Here is a 17,230-nt window from a genome sequence, read left to right as displayed (position 1 = left end):
TTACTAAACAAACAAACAAACAAACAAACAAATCAATAAATAAATAAACAAATAGATTTCGATTTCTTCTCTTTTTTTTCTTCTTTTTTTATTACTTCAAATGATCATTATGTACATTGTGTATATTGAATAATACATATACATTTTGAAATATATCCTATATAGCCGTTAGCAGTGGAGTACAACCAGGTCTGTTGTGAGATATCAGCTCACTGAAGACAATGGTGTACGGTAGCGCAACTTCGTAGATTGGTTGAAGTTAGACATTAACACCATTGGATGCCGGTCGGCTCAGTGATCTAGTTGGTTAGGCGCTTGGCGCGAGACTGATAGGCTCTGGGTTCGAATCTCGTGTGGTGCGGGATCGTGGATGCGCACTGCTGAGGAGTGCCATACTAGGACGAAACGGCCGTCCAGTGCTTCCAGGTTTTCCATGGTGGTCTAGCTTCAATTGACTCATGACTTCAACCTGTGAAATATATCATAAAGTTAGATAAGAATATTGTTGAATGTCGGCCAATTCCATGATTTAAAGATTAAGTATTCGAATCTCGCTAGGTAGGATTGTGAGTTATGTTGATAGATGTAGACTATCTGGTTGGGGTTCATATGATTATCATAACCAATTGGTTGAAAACTTTGGGTGACATGGTTTAGAATCGATCACAATGACGTAGGTGTATACACTTTTTGTTTTCCCTTAAACTGTGAGATTATAATTACTTTATATCTTTCTTTCTATATTATATCCTTATACGCAATCTTTCCTTTATATATTATCACCATTAAATTAACTGCCTCTATGAATATGGTGTTCATGTTCTTGTTCTAATTAGGTGTGGCAACTTTACTGATGCATATATGTGCCTGATCCTACGTTGTAGCTGACAGTATGTTGAACTAATCAACAAGTCAATTCCCAGACTTCTTTCTCTTTCATTCTTAATCATCTAAGGCGGTTTAACTTTGATTGACTCATGAATTCAATTATTAAATTAATATAATGTATAGTTCTTAATTTCAAATGTTATTAGTATCAGAATGGGTTTTGTGGAGATCGTAGTAATTTCAATAATTAAGATCATGAGTCAATTGAAACTAGATCATCATGGAAAACCTGAAAGCACTGAACGACCGTTTCATCCTTTTGCGGGATTCCTCAGTAGTGGGCACCCATGACACCGCTCGCAAGATTCGAATCCAGGACCTATCAAATGTTATTACTGAGATGACGGAAAAGATTTATATCTTAAGTAGATGATTTTGTTGAAGTTTCATTCTTTTTCTTCGTGAAGCTTTCATTGTTCTTCTGTGCAATGTTATTTGTATAGGATTTAGATGCAAGTTATTAACTCTAATTGCTTCTCTAGTTTACATTAATCTCATCAGTTTTATGTATAAAGATCAATTTTATGTAAAATTTGTGCTGGTGATGTTGTCTGGAAGGAGGATGATATCTTCATAATGTGAACCGACTACTCCAGAAAACGAAACTCCACTAATTCTTATCATTTTTAAATTTAAAAGAAACACACATATCGAGTGACTTGGTTCACAGAATATAAAACTAAAGCCGACTTCACATTTCCAATATTTTGTAAAATGAGTACAATTACTCAATGATCCAAACGGTTATGACTGGATCCTTATATCAATCTCTATACAAAGGATATTTTATAATGAACATTTAAGCTACTTGTTAGTAGTAAATGTGTACTGCAAAACAATCCAAGAATTTCACAGTTTTCTTAACTATTCCAAGATAGAAGTGGAATTAATTTTATCTTATATATGTTGTAAACGAAGATTTGGTTGGTTTTGCGCAAAATTACAGAGTTCTTTCGAAAAATGTGGAAACTATACATCATTTGCACATCTTCCATCAGTTGTCCTTTACATCCTTCATGATTCTTTCAATTCCCAATTCCCTTTTTGTTTCTCTGTCTGTTTACTTCAGTTCAATCTTCCCAACCTTTTTTTTCGATAAGCATTGCACTTCTGACTGGTGTTACATACTACTTATGTTTGTTGACATAAGTAGCATACACCACCACATATGCACCAAATTTTGGTATATGTGATGCATTTTTACAAAACTTGTGGCTTTACAGATCTAGTTTACACAAAGTTTGTGTAAAATAGTACAGTTGGCAGATATTTATCGCAAATTCACTAGTCCGGTTTTCACATGATCCATTACATTAGCAGCATGTAGAAATCAGTACAGTGAACAATAGGTCGACCATTAATACGCTCCATTCAACCCTGTCCTAGGCAATTGTTTCCACTTGGTTACGGCTTCTCACTAAAACTTCAGAAATTTCCTCTCGAGATTAACCACTAGCGACCATATGATGACTGTCAGTAAGGGGTTGTGAAAGTTACTGAATTTCATTTAAATTCTTAATTAGTCTTCTAAATTTGATGATTAAATGTTTCTCTTAGAGCAAATATCTATGGTCCTTGTGAAATGCCATTGAGCCCTGAGTCAAGCCATCCGACGGGGGGTCATTGAATGTCTAATAGTTTATTGATCCCCTTCAATGTCAAGGACAGCTAACATGCATCACTTAATGACATGTCATGGACTGGTCCATGTGGTGATGATCTCACCCTATTTCTGTAATCTTTTTCAGTTGTTACATTTTTTTCATTTCGTCATCAAAGTAGCCGCAATACATGGATACCATGAGAGGGTAATCCACGTTAGCTATCAATAGCGAGGTGTGACTTTGATGTAAGCTAGGAGATTATACCATTATCGTCCAACTCCAGTAGACCCTCAATCATCGACACAGATCACCTATGTTGGTGACCTACATATCTGATTAACGCTCAATCTAACCTCTTCGTAATTTATGAGATTCAAAAATGGAATTAATGTATCAGAAGTAAAGGTTGTTTTCGGCAATAAAATTCCTGTATCCTACTATATATAAAAAAACAACATATGGATGAGAAGACCGATGTGAACGGAAATGTTGAACCGCTAAGCCGAATTATAATGTAGACAAATCATAGGTTATTTATACACTTGTACTCCTTAAACCAGAAAGAAGCAATGGGGTTCTGATCTCTTATAGGTACATTGTCGACTTCTTCCAATCGTCTGTTTCGTTCATAATTTATCACGCACCGCTTGACTATGGCACTGTATGTGATCTTTCCAACATTTTCACAGGCACCTAATATATTTAGACTTATTATGTAATCAGAAATCAAGAAAGATTTTATTAAAAAGTTATCCTGGTTCCATATTCCTTAGCTGTGTAAAACCTAAACCATATAGTGGATTGAACCAAAGACCTTAATTTCCAATAGATAACACGATACCTTCAGCACACTGATTCAGAATTCAATGATCCAGATGTTTGGTTACAGTCTAAAACAATTTGTCACAGTGTGTTGTGCCTGAAATTTCTGTCATCACTTTGATTAGGAGTTTCATAATATGAGGAGAAAATTATTTCAATCAAGGTAAACACGATTTTCAGATGTTTCTTTTTTTTACGTTACTTTTGCTTATTACTCTCAATCGAGCATAGACCGACAACCAGAATTCTAAAACTCACTCTCTCCTGCTCCTTCACTTCTGTTCTTCATTTTTCTCATGTCTGTATCCATTTCTTGGCGAAATTTGTTCTTTGGTGTTCCTTTTCTCCTTTGACCTTCAAGATTTCATGTGAGAGCTTGCATTGTGACGCAGTTGAGTGATTTCCTCAATGTATGTCCTATCCACTTCCAACGCTTCTTCGTCATTTCTTTCTTCACTGGAATCTGGTTTGTTGTCTTCCACAATAGGTTGTTACTGTGATAGTGTCTGGCCAACGGACTAGAGAGTGTTTTTCGTAGACAACGGTTAATAAACACTTATATCTTCTGGATGATGGCTTTCATAGTTCTCCAAGTTTCCATCCCATACAGTAGAACTGCCTTGACATTTGTATTGAAAAATCTGACCTTGATGTTAGTTAGATTTTCAGATGTCTTAATGTTTTATTGTAACTCATTTCATGTTTATGTTATATAAGTGTTATTGTTATCGGATTCTCATCTTATTGACTTTGCAAGTAATCATTTTATGTTATATTCTTTATAACTGACTTTTCTCATAACACTTGTTTAAGACTGAATGAAGATTCGGTTGAAATTATCCAGTCATAAGTTCTCTATGTTTTATTGTCATCATTAATGATATCACAGTGTTTCACAATTGTTTCAGTTGTTAACTTTTTAATGTTCAACAGTGAACAAAATTTAATAAGTGAAAATATGTCATTCTTCTCAGTTTACTAAAATGAATTATGATCAGAATGAGGTTTGTGATGATTGTAGTAATTTTAATAGTTGAATTCACGAGTTGATATAATCTAGATTGACATCGAAAACCTGGAAGCACTGAACGGCAGTTTCGTCCTAGTACAGGATTCCTCAACAGCACGCATCCATGATCCCGCACCAAAGGGACTCTAATCCAGGACCTCGAACGCTTAACTTCTGAGTCACTAAATTGGTTGGAATCTAACTGTGTTAATGTTTAACTTCAATCGATCCATGAATGGTTACGCAATCGTGTGGGCAGTGCCATACTAGGACGAAACGGCCGTCCAGTGCTTCCAGGATATTATTGTTGACCTAGCTTACATCGGCTGATGAATTCAACTGTTGAAATGAATTACATGAATGACTGATTTTTTCAATGAGACTATCATTTATGAACGACCTTTGGGCGACGCTAAAGTGACCTTAGGAATGTTCACCTACTTACTACGGCTAAATGAGTGTTATATAGCAGCATGAAGAGTAAGGATTATAATTTACAGTTGATGGTTAAGGTTAGGAATTAGATTTATGGTTTTCTTCACGAACTGACATCAATTAAAATCTCAGGATGCTATTTAGATAATTGGGTGAATGAATTCCGCGCCAAAATCCAAGTCCTATCATCCTAACTGCTGTCTACACAAAATACTTCTGATCTGTTGATCAGACAATATCACAACAACAACCTATTGTGGGAGACAACAAACCAGATTCCAGTGAAGAAAGAAATGACGAAGAAGCGTTGGAAGTGGATAGGACATACATTGAGGAAATCACTCAACTGCGTCACAATGCAAGCTCTCACATGAAATCCTGAAGGTCAAAGGAGAAAAGGAACACCAAAGAACAAATTTCGCCAAGAAATGGATACAGACATGAGAAAAATGAAGAACAGAAGTGAAGGACCAGAAGAGAGTGAGTTGTAGAATTCTGGTTGTCGGTCTATACTCGATTGAGAGTAACAGGCGAAAGTAAGTAGGTAATCAACCTAAATCTGATTGATTCGTCTATAAATTATAGTCTCTCCATTTTTCTCGACAATGTTCAAATAAACCATACTATTTGCCACAATGAATACAGATCAATCAAATTGTTTTTTTAATCTGTTACCCAAAACAGTTTCACCGTCTATCGTTAAACACAATGACATTAACTTATTATTTGAAGTATTTAAACACTTGTATTTATGTATACAGATCTGAACTATTTACCCACCTATATACACACATACACACACGCACACGTGCACACACAGTGACAAAGGAAGTGGGAAACATAAACAACACACATATAAGAATACTAAATTTTGGCGCCATTCTCTTCAATATTGATAAATTTGAATTAGTTAAAAGTGAGAATTAAGAAATACAATAGAATTGAATGCTTAACAACTTTGATTGTTTACATTTCTTGAAAGATGTTTATTATGATTATGATTATTATTAACATTAATTTTAGTTTGTTTATTTAAAATCCTATTTGACATAACAGAAAAATAAAGAAAAAAAAAGAGAAATAAATTAAAACAAAACAAAACGAACTTGTTCTATATAAACATTTCCCTATGAATTAAATATATAAATTCATATTGATTCATTTGAGCGCGGTTTTTTTTCTTATAATTTTTATATAAATAAACAAACTATTGAACATTGAATATTTAAATAATGAGCGAGACTATAATTTATGAACGAACCAATCAGATTCAAGATATAATAGGTCTTAGTTTTTTGGCGCGAAATTCATTCATCCATTTAGCTAAATAGAGTTTTGACATTACAGTTGATGTCTATTCGTAATGAAAACATTAAATCTAATTCATAACTTTGACAATCAATTGTAGATCATAATTCTAATTCTTCACAGTGGTTTATAACCCTCATTTAGTCCTAGTTATTAAGTGAACACTCTCAAGGTCAGTCTAGTGTCTCTCAAAGGTTGTCTATACATTATAGTCTCATTGTGATTAACATCAATATGATTTATAATTCAGTAGTATATTGTTATTCTCATATTAAATAAAGTCAAATTTATGACCATTTCTTTATATTGTTATATTGCGTTAGATGGATAGTTTGTTTGTTGTTTTGTGTTTTACTTGTATTGTTCGATTGTTATTGAGGATTGCAATTGATCAATAACTTGTTGATATATATGCACCTATTAGGACTCAGTAGATAACATGCGATAGTGTTTGAAGTGAATGGTACCGGGTTCGGGTCCCGAAGTGTACATCAACATAAGACATATTAATATTCATACATTCAAACTAGAGGTAAAGTGATTTATTTGCGTTAAAATAAGATTATTAGCTTTCACAAAGATTGTAGTTTATATTGGCCAAAAATATAAGTGGTGAATTGTAAAATGCTTCAATAATTATTATATGTTGACAAGCTTATTGTTAGAACATTTCTGGTGACATCACCTGATATTGTTTACTTGAATATTCCCATTGATGTTTAGGACTGATCAGTTGATCAGTTTCTTATTGGCACATGTGCATACTGAGCGGATTGCCTTGATATTGTCTTAATTCACAAGCATTATAAGCAAGGATGGACAGTGGCTAGCAGTGGAATCCAGGATGTGCATTTCGTCCTATTTGAGACTCGTCAGTTGGATGTGCCTGCATCTCATAGTTGATGTTCACTTGGGGACTCGAACTCGGTACCGTTCGCTTCAAACAACACCATGTTATCCACTTAGCTACTGAGTCCTTATAGATCGCGTTACCTCTAGGTTGAATGTATGAATGTTAATATGTCTTTTGTTGATGGTCAGACTGATCCGTATGTAGCCAAGCGTCCTAGTTACTTCTCATCATTAGCTTGAACACTGACGATTCCTAACCAGTTTTTCATTTTTGTAAATAGGTTGGTCTGAGAAAAGTCGTTCAATCTTTCAATGTAATCAAATCAAGGTCAATCAAGTGACTGAAGTAGGTGTTTGAGTTTATGATGTAAGCAGACGATTGAAATAACTATCATCTAACTCAAACAAGCAATTATTCAAATTCTAGGATCAGTCTGAATAAATATTTTTTTCTAATCGAAAAATATTGATGTTCATGAATCACTTATCAACACAAAAAATTTAATGATAAACAACTTTAAACTATTTCTAGGTGTCAGGGCAGCAATCGGTAGGAAACAGTGATCCAACTTTCACAAGCTAAGGAATGATTGCTTTTGTATGATCCAAATCTATGTTAATCAATGTCATAGTCTCAAACGTTTATGAATGAACTTTCCTGACTAATAATGACCTCCAATATGGTCATGATATTGACATTGATTTAGTAGAAAATAATGACCAATGAAACATTACCTAGGTTCTGTGAAACAGCACCTTTTCCTATATATTCAGTGGAATACATAAAAGAGCACTTCAAGATTTTTCTTGGAATAAGAATTGTATTAGGAGAGTACGACAATAATTTATCCTTCATTTTATGTAATTTAACAATGATCCCAGCGGAGGAAGAAATCAGCAAGAAACGCTGGAAGTGGATAAGACACACATTGAGGAAAGCAACCAACTGTGTCACAAAATAAGCTCCCACATGGGATCCTCAAGTCCAAAGGAAAAGAGAAAGAACAAAGAACCGAGAAATGGAGACACACATGAGAAGAATGAACAACACTCGGACAGAACTGCAAGGGAAGGCCCAGAACAGAGTGGGTTGGGGAATGCTGGTCGTTGGCCTATGCTCCATTGGGAGTAACAGCCGTAAGTAAGTAAGTCTGTAAGTAATTAACAATGACATTGCATAAAATTTGTCTTTATTTATTGAATTTTAATATTTGAGATCATGAGTCAATTGAAGTTAGACCACAATGGAAAATCAGGAAGTACTGGACGTCTGTTTCGTCCTATTGTGGGACTCATCAACAGTGCGCATCCACGAACCCAGGTTCTATCGGTCTGCTTAACCTCTAGACCACTAAGCCATCCAGTGCTTCCAGGTTTTCCATGGCAGTCTAGCTTCAATTAACTCATGATCTCAACTATTGAAGTTACTATAATATCAAAAAAACCCTTCTGATATCTATTGACTTGTTTATTTATCTATCTGAACGTTATTTTGCGCCATTTACAATAAACAAATCAAAAAGTTCTATTTTCATGCCATTCATTTATTTTATATGTTTTATTTTGGAAAATGATGCAGGTAACTTTCTTCCTTTTTCATATCTACTTTTATGACCTCATCTCGCATGAACTCCCTTTTTTCTCTCTTTCTCCCCCCACCCCACACACACACGTACAAATACACCTACACTTACTTATACTAGAATGTTCATTTTACACCCTTCTTTAGTCTAATAGTGACTAAACAATAATTTAATTATTTCCCTATTTCAATAAATAACTTCATTTTTCATCCTATCAACACTCCATAATATCTAACTCTTTCCCAAGACCCCCTATCGTCTAATACGGAACATAAAACTTTTATATCATAGAAACGTTAATATGTTCATCCATTATGATATCAACTAGTTAATGATTTTTGTATTTACTTATTAACATTCTGACCATAATAATCAATAACAAATAACATAAATAAACTCAAGTGAGAAAATGAAAATCAACTATGAATTACTTGGTAACATATTATCTCAACAAGACTATAATTTATAGATGAACCAATCAGATATAAGATAACGAGTCTTGGATTTTTGGCGCAAAATTTATCCATACATTTGACAAAATATGATTTTGGCATTATAACTAATGTCAATTAGTGATGATAAGCCTAAATCTAATTCCTAATCCTAACTATCAACTGTAAATCATAATTCGAATTCGTCACACTAATTTATAACATTCATTTGGCCCTAGTTATTACAATTGATGGATCACTGGGTGGTGATCAATGTCATGTGTGTCAAGTCCTTATTAGTGCAGATCGAATGCTATCGACCAAGTTGCGGTGTGGCTTTTAGTATAGGTAACCCGACACTGTGCACTATACTGAGATTAGATGGTGGTTGGAGGTAGTCAACAGGAAACGCTGGACCTAGGTTTCGTGCTACTTGGCACTCGTCAGTAAGATGTACCTTTAATCTTGCAGGGACTGATACTACCTGACGGACTCAATCCCGTATCATTCAGCTTCACAGTCAGAGACGTTACCAATGAGCTATCCGGGCCGCGACCGACATCCCGTAGAACTTAGATGTAATCACAATTTATTGATCATTAGGTGGTGATCAATGTCATGTGTGTCAAGTTTTTCTCAGTGCAGATTGAATGCTATTAACCTAGTTATTAGATGGACACCCTCAAGGTCATTCTAACGTTACTTAAACGTCATCCATAAATTATAGTCACACCGATTATCTTTTTATATTCTTTAACTAGATAATTCTATTCCATTGTCTTATATATAAATATTCGGTCATTATATTCATTTCTTAATAATGAAGATTAAAAAGACATCCATCAAGTTCATTTTCTTTTTTAACTTCATGTATTTATGTATATTTATGTGTAATATCAAAACAAAACAAAAAAAGAAGAAACAACTTACCATTAACAAATTCAGTTGATCATATTCTCCCCCTCCCCATACATACATAGATACACAAAAATGAGGGGGGGGCAGGAGTCTACGAATCTCTATGTACTTTTCTGTTTATATATTTATTTTCAAATTCATTATTTGTTTATATAATTTATTTTGTGTATAGGCGCCAAAATATGTCTAAATGACAAATAATTATTATACACAAAGTGTCATTGTACTTCATTTATTTTATATAAAGTGTAAATGAATTTTTGTTGTTGTTGTAAATAAACAAATCTATTTATATAAATGATTATTTTAGATGGGAACTTCTACTTAATTGGTAATAACAATAACAACAACAGCAACAACGAAAACAGACAACAAAGTCTAAAACAAGAAGAAGAAGAAGAAGAAGAAGAAGAAGAAGATGATGATGATGATGATGATGATGATGATGATGATGATGATGATGATGATGATGATGATGATGATGATGATGATGATGATGATGATGATGATGATGATGATGATGATGATGATGATGATGATGATGATGATGATGATGATGATGATGATGATGATGATGATGATGATGATGATGATGATGATGATGATGATGATGATGATGATGATGATGATGATGATGATGATGATGATGATGATGATGATGATGATGATGATGATGATGATGATGATGATGATGATGATGATGATGATGATGATGATGATGATGATGATGATGATGATGATGATGATGATGATGATGATGATGATGATGATGATGATGATGATGATGATGATGATGATGATGATGATGATGATGATGATGATGATGATGATGATGATGATGATGATGATGATGATGATGATGATGATGATGATGATGATGATGATGATGATGATGATGATGATGATGATGATGATGATGATGATGATGATGATGATGATGATGATGATGATGATGATGATGATGATGATGATGATGATGATGATGATGATGATGATGATGATGATGATGATGATGATGATGATAAACAAAGAGAAGGTTGTATGAGAGAAACAAGTTGAATGATTTGAATGGATGTATCTGTTAAGAAGAGGTAATGAGATATAATGAAGTTAATACAAACAATTAGATTTGTACATTCTGAATTATAAACTTCTTATTCTGAGGGGAAACAGAAAAGAGGAAAATAAAAAAATTTACTTAATCAGGAATTGGAAGTAGATATGAGACGGATGAATAGAAACTAGAAACAAGTACAAAGGATTGTACACAAGAGTTTGAAAGAGAATGCTGACTAGCGATCTATGCTCCTCCATGAGTGGTAGCAAGCGTAAGTAAGTAAGCAAGCAAGTAAATATGTAAGTAAGTAAGTAAGTAAGTAAGTAAGTAAGTAAGTAAGTAAGTAAGTAAGTAAGTAAGTAAGTAAGTAAGTAAGTAAGTAAGTAAGTAAGTAAGTAAGTAAGAAAATAAAGAATGTCGACTACCTTGATGAATTGCCCCCAAATGCCCTAGTACGATCGAGTGAGGGGAAAGTCAGCTCTCCCTCACCAAATGCTCTCACATGGCCACGTGCATACAACCACTGCCAAGAAAGTCTTACTCACTTCATTCTCGTGGCATTACTGTTGTTTATGAAATTGAGATGATGAAAAGTGAATGTCCAACCACTCAACCGTGTTGGTGGAAACGGAGATCTCTAAAATTTCATGAATGAAGTACTTCACTTGTGAACCAATAGCTCATATCTGTATAAACGTGTACACTTGATCATATGACAGACTCTACATAAATTGTTGATTGCTTAAATATCACTCAATGATTCATTCTTTTCCCAATGTTTATATGTACACAAATCCTATTATTAGCTTTTGCTTTGCTTTGATGTACCCTTATGCAAATTGACTATAAATTTGCTTCTATATTTGTTTGCATACACACATATTCGTCCTTCTGCCTCTAATTTGCTTGATGTGCTCATAGATTTGTAATCTGCACTATCCGCTAATAAACTATAGTTGCCACTTCTTATTGCTTTCTGATTTCAAATACCATGGGATATATATATAATAACGGTTACAAAGGTGATTGATTAACGAAGCAAAGCCACTACATTTTACAATGTAGAATAATGAATGAAATTATGAATGGGAATAGATTATATGGTGATAGAAAACTAAAAGAGAAAATAAGAATTGCTTTATTAACTTTCTTTATATTTCTTATGGCAACAACGTTTTTGATGGGGTTTTACTCTCTAAGTTGGATAGTTTGATCGTGAAGCTTTCATCGTTCTTCTGAACGACATCATCAACACTTCTATCCGAAGTTCTGCTGATGATATTGTTTAGAAGAACGATGAAATCTCCACGACTAAAAATTCAATCCAGTTTAGAGAACAAAAACTTCATAAAAATAATCCACCTGAGCTACAAATCCTCTACACTATAGTAATAATTTATATTGATAGTTATTTTCAGAAGGGGTTTTGTGGAAATTTTAGTAATTTCAATAGTTGAAATCATGAGTCAACTGAAGTTAGACCACCATGGAAAATTTGAAAGCACTAGACGACGGTTTCGTTCTAGTATGGGACTACTCAGCGGGGGTCGGGATCGTGGATGCACAATTCTGAGCAGTTCCGCAATAGAATGAAGCGGCCATCTAGTGCTTCCAGGTTTTCCATAGTGGTCTAACTTCAATTGGATCATGATCTCAACTATCGAAATTACTATAATATTCACAAAACCCCTTCTGATATTCATCAACACATGCTCACTAGTGACTGACTTTAACAGGTATTTTCTAGAGTTCTAGTGAGAAGCAGTGACCAGTGGAGACCAACTGGGTCTATTGTGAGATAGTAAATCATTGAAGACAATGCTGAACGGTGGAGCATATTTGTGAATTGGTTAAAGTCAGACAATAATACTTGTAGTGTCAGTTACTATGTTAAGCCCACATACTTTATTCTAAATTTCGAACAACCCAATCTCCACTCTGCGTCGTTCCTGTTCTCTCTATTCCATTCGCTTTATATACGAAATATACGTATTCACAAGTCAAAATATGACTCAAGTAGAATGAATAGATTTGGCTGTCCGAAAGTTAGAACAAAGTATATGGGCTTAACATAATAACCGACACTACATACTGTTAGATACCGGCCGACTAAGTGGTCTAGAAGTCAAGTGTTCGCGTTCGAGACCGATAGATCCTTGACTCGAGTCTCGTGAGGAGGGATCGTGGGTACAATCTTCTGTAGAGTCCCATACTAGGACGGAACGGCCGTCCAGTGCATCCAGGTTTTCCATGGCGGTCTAGCTTCAATTGACTCCTGATTTCAACTGTTGGTTATTTGTTGAAAATTTGTCTTTAAAATATTCTCTCCATTAGACAAAACTAGAAGCTACTAATCTATTCAAATCTCAAAAATAAGTTTTACAATTAAATTTTCTCCTGAAAACTTGAATATGATGAGACTATAATTTATGGACAAACCAATCGTGTATAAGATAACAGGTCTCAGATTTTGGCGCGAAATTCATTCATCCATTTGGCTAAATAGCATTTCGGCACATTAGTTACCACTTCTTATTACCTTCTGATTTCAAACACTGTTGAAATGTATATAATAACAGTTACAAGGATGATTGAAACTAAGCCATTACACACATAATAACTTAGTGATAGTTTTACGCAATATGTAATCATCTACTAATGAGTAGTTCAGTACATTGTACTTATTTTCTACAGAGTAATGTCATAACTACATAACGAAATCATTAGTATCATACAAAGAATTCAATTCATTCCATTTGTAAGTAGTATATATATCTATATATATGTACGTATAAATCATCTTGTTTTCATGCTCTATTCACATAATGAATCTCTTTAATTCTTTATTTCTCCAATACATTATTTTATATGTAATGGTGTTCGTTTTTTTGTTGTTGATAATTATTCTAGTTCCAGTAAACTATAAGCAAGATTATTAGGTTTGTCGTATTTTGGAAAGAAAATCAAAAGAACCACTGTCAGGGAAGTTTTACTCACTGCCTTCTCTCGACATTACTGTTGTTTAAGAAATTGAGTGGATAAAAAGCAAATGTCCGACGCTTCCACCGTGTTGGTGGACATCGAGAGTCCATCTAGAATAGCTGAAAAAACCCGATTACAAACCAATGGTCCACATGGGTTCCAATATGCTGAAGGAACAAATGGCTTATGAAAAAATTATTAGTCACCGTCTATCATGGGATTACATCTAATATTGATCTACTACCTTGTGGATCACACCTTTAGGTTAAAGGTTCCGGATGTGGTTTCCTAAGAAAACTACCTGATTCGATCTGGGCACTCGGGTAGCATCACAGCTCATAAACATATGTATAAATTATCCTATTTTCATGCTCTATTCACATAATGAATCTCTTTAATTCTTTATTTCTCCAATACATTATTTTATATGTAATGGTGTTCGTTTTTTTTGTTGTTGGTAATTATTCTAGTTCCAGTAAACTATAAGGAAGATTATTCGGTTTATCGTATTTTAGAAAGAAAAAAAGACGAACACGAACTTGGCGTCTTATTATTTATTAGTTATAAGAAAATTCACTTAGTGATTAGATGTATTTCTTTATGGATAGTTCGATATATATATTTGATTGGTCTGTTTGTGATGGTGTCTTCTAAATGAAAATTATGTAAACCATAAGTGTAATTAATAAATCATTTAGTAAATAAATCGCTTAGTTACAGTTTGGGATTGAATTTATATTCTGTTTCCTATATGAAAAACCAGGTGGTGTAGATGTATATCTTTTAAATTAGATTGGATACACTTTAAAGAATATGTATTGAGTAAAAATTATATAAGTTACTTCAAAAGAGTAAATAACATGGTGTGTGTGCTACTTATATCGACATAAGTAGTAAATAATACTAGTCATGAATACAATGTCTAACAGTAGAAGGTCAAGAAGATCGTGAAGGAAATAATAGAAACAGAAAGCAATTGGTATGGAAATGTAGGAATAATGAAGTCTGAGTTGATTGATTGATATTTTGTAAATGACGTATTCGCTGTATGGTTTTCAGATTTCACTAAGATGTTCTGTAATTCGATTGTATCAGAAGGTGTTTTGTGGATATTATAGTCATTTCAATAGTTGAGATCATGTGTTAATTAAAATTAGACCACTATGGAAAACCTGGAAGCACTGAGACGGCCGTTTCATCCTATTATGGGACTCCTCAGCATTGTGCATCCATGATCCCGCCTCTGGAGATTCGAACCCAGGACCTATCGGTTTCGTGAGTGTGTCCCCACTTGTGTTCTCGTACACCACAATAGCTGTAATTGAAACTGAACAAATGTGTTTTTTTTCCTCAGTAGAGAATTTCAGCTAGTAACTACCTTTGAGATGATAAGTTTTAAACAGGGAAAAATTATGTTATACATTAAATTGTTATCATTTTTAAATGGATATCAGACATTGAAAACAATTGGAAGATAATATTTACAAAGAATTATAATGTACACCACAATTTTTAAGCAATGTACCTTGTACATTTGAAGCTACTCAAATCTCTGAACACACATGAGCTTGAATAATTCATTTTGCATTGTTTATTTCAATCTTCCCATTGATATTTAGGATTGCAATTGATCAGTCTCTTATTGGCATATGTACATCCTGTAAAGATTGACTTGATATTACCTTAAATCACGGGCATTATAGACAGAAATGGATGCTAGCTTGCAGTGGAATCCAAAACACACGTTTCGTCTCATTTGAGACTCGTCAGATGGATGTACCTGCATTCCAGATTCCGAGTCCCGGAGTAGATATCAACCATTAGATTCAAGTACATCCATCTGATGTGTACTAAATAGGACGAAACATGTTTCCTGGAATCCACTGCTAGCCATCATCTGTCTTTGCTTATAACGAGCGCGAATACTTCTTTAGACATTCATGTCATGTGAGCAAGATAATTTACGTCCATTTTATTTATTTATTTTATCTTAATTCATTTGTATTGGTTATCTGAATATTCCCAATGATGGTTATGACGGCAATTGATCAGTCATATTTGGTATATGAGTATCTTGTATGGATCGCCTTGATGATACCATTGAATGACAAGCATTATAAGTGAGTTTCCTCCTATTGAGAAATCGTCAACTCGATGTAAACAAATGGGATGAAATGAGCATTCTACTTTGCAGTGTTCACTATTATCAACTGTGTTTATAAACAGCTTCACTAATCAGTACCATATGACCTTCTCAGCTTCATTTTAGTCAACGATAACATTTATTTTCATTCCTTAAACCGCCTAACAATTATTATTATTATTATTCGTGTATTATTGTTATATTTTCCTTAAGAAGGCTGATTCGGTCATGCATGAGATGCTTGATTTATAACTGGAGCAGTATGGAGTACAATGGCCACTCTGGATATGTAGGTGAAGATAGCCAATATAGCTGTGGCTTTCACAACAGTAGACTTCAATATTACAAGGGAGAGAGAGAGAGTAGGATCCTGGAATACAACACACCGATTAGAAAATAACTCATACTTGATGTTGAATCTTTGAAAGAGGAGGAAGCGTTTGCATACGTGTTCAGAATCATAAATAAACAAGAAGGATCTGATGCAGTTAAGAAGACATAGCAGTTATTTTGAATTATTAGCAGCCTTTTTTATTTAATCTTCTTAGATAAAAATTTGCCTTAATTGCATTCATATTTATTACGTACTTATTTTATCAATCAGTAATCAACAAGAAACCCTGGACCTAGGTTTCGTGCTATCCGGGCACTCGTCAGCAAGTTGTACCCGTAGTCTTCCGGGAACTGATGCTTCCTGACGGATTCGACCATGTGTCACCCAGTTTCAGAGTCAGAGACGTCACCACTAAGCCAAGTAACAAAAAACCTAGTTCCGGGGTTTCCTGTTGACTACATGCGACCACCATTTTATCTCAACATAGTGCACGCAATGTCAATAGGGTCCGATCTGCACTAAGAAGGACCTGACATGCATGATATTGATCACCACACAATGATCAATCAGTTGTAAATATAGACTCATTGATTTTGTAAACGTGTCCCTAAATGTAAATAGTCAGATTTTATCTAAACAATGAATAGCTGGCGGTGATTCTGAAGAACTTAGGTGAACATCTAAATTTCAGCAGTATTACAGGTGATATAAGTAGTCGATATTTTATGCTATTTAATATAAGGCCTGAATAGACTAGTATAACGTCTGGGAATGTGAAACTAAGTGATGTCAGTTTCAATTCCATATACAACATTAATTCCACCAAGAATACAGCTACACTATATTGACAAGTGTCAACTATCA

This window comes from Schistosoma haematobium, chromosome 5 (assembly GCF_000699445.3).
Source record: "Schistosoma haematobium chromosome 5, whole genome shotgun sequence".
NCBI classification, from domain to species: domain Eukaryota; kingdom Metazoa; phylum Platyhelminthes; class Trematoda; order Strigeidida; family Schistosomatidae; genus Schistosoma; species Schistosoma haematobium.
The sequence above is the reverse complement of the archived record's forward strand: the minus strand, read 5'-3'. Positions refer to the sequence as shown.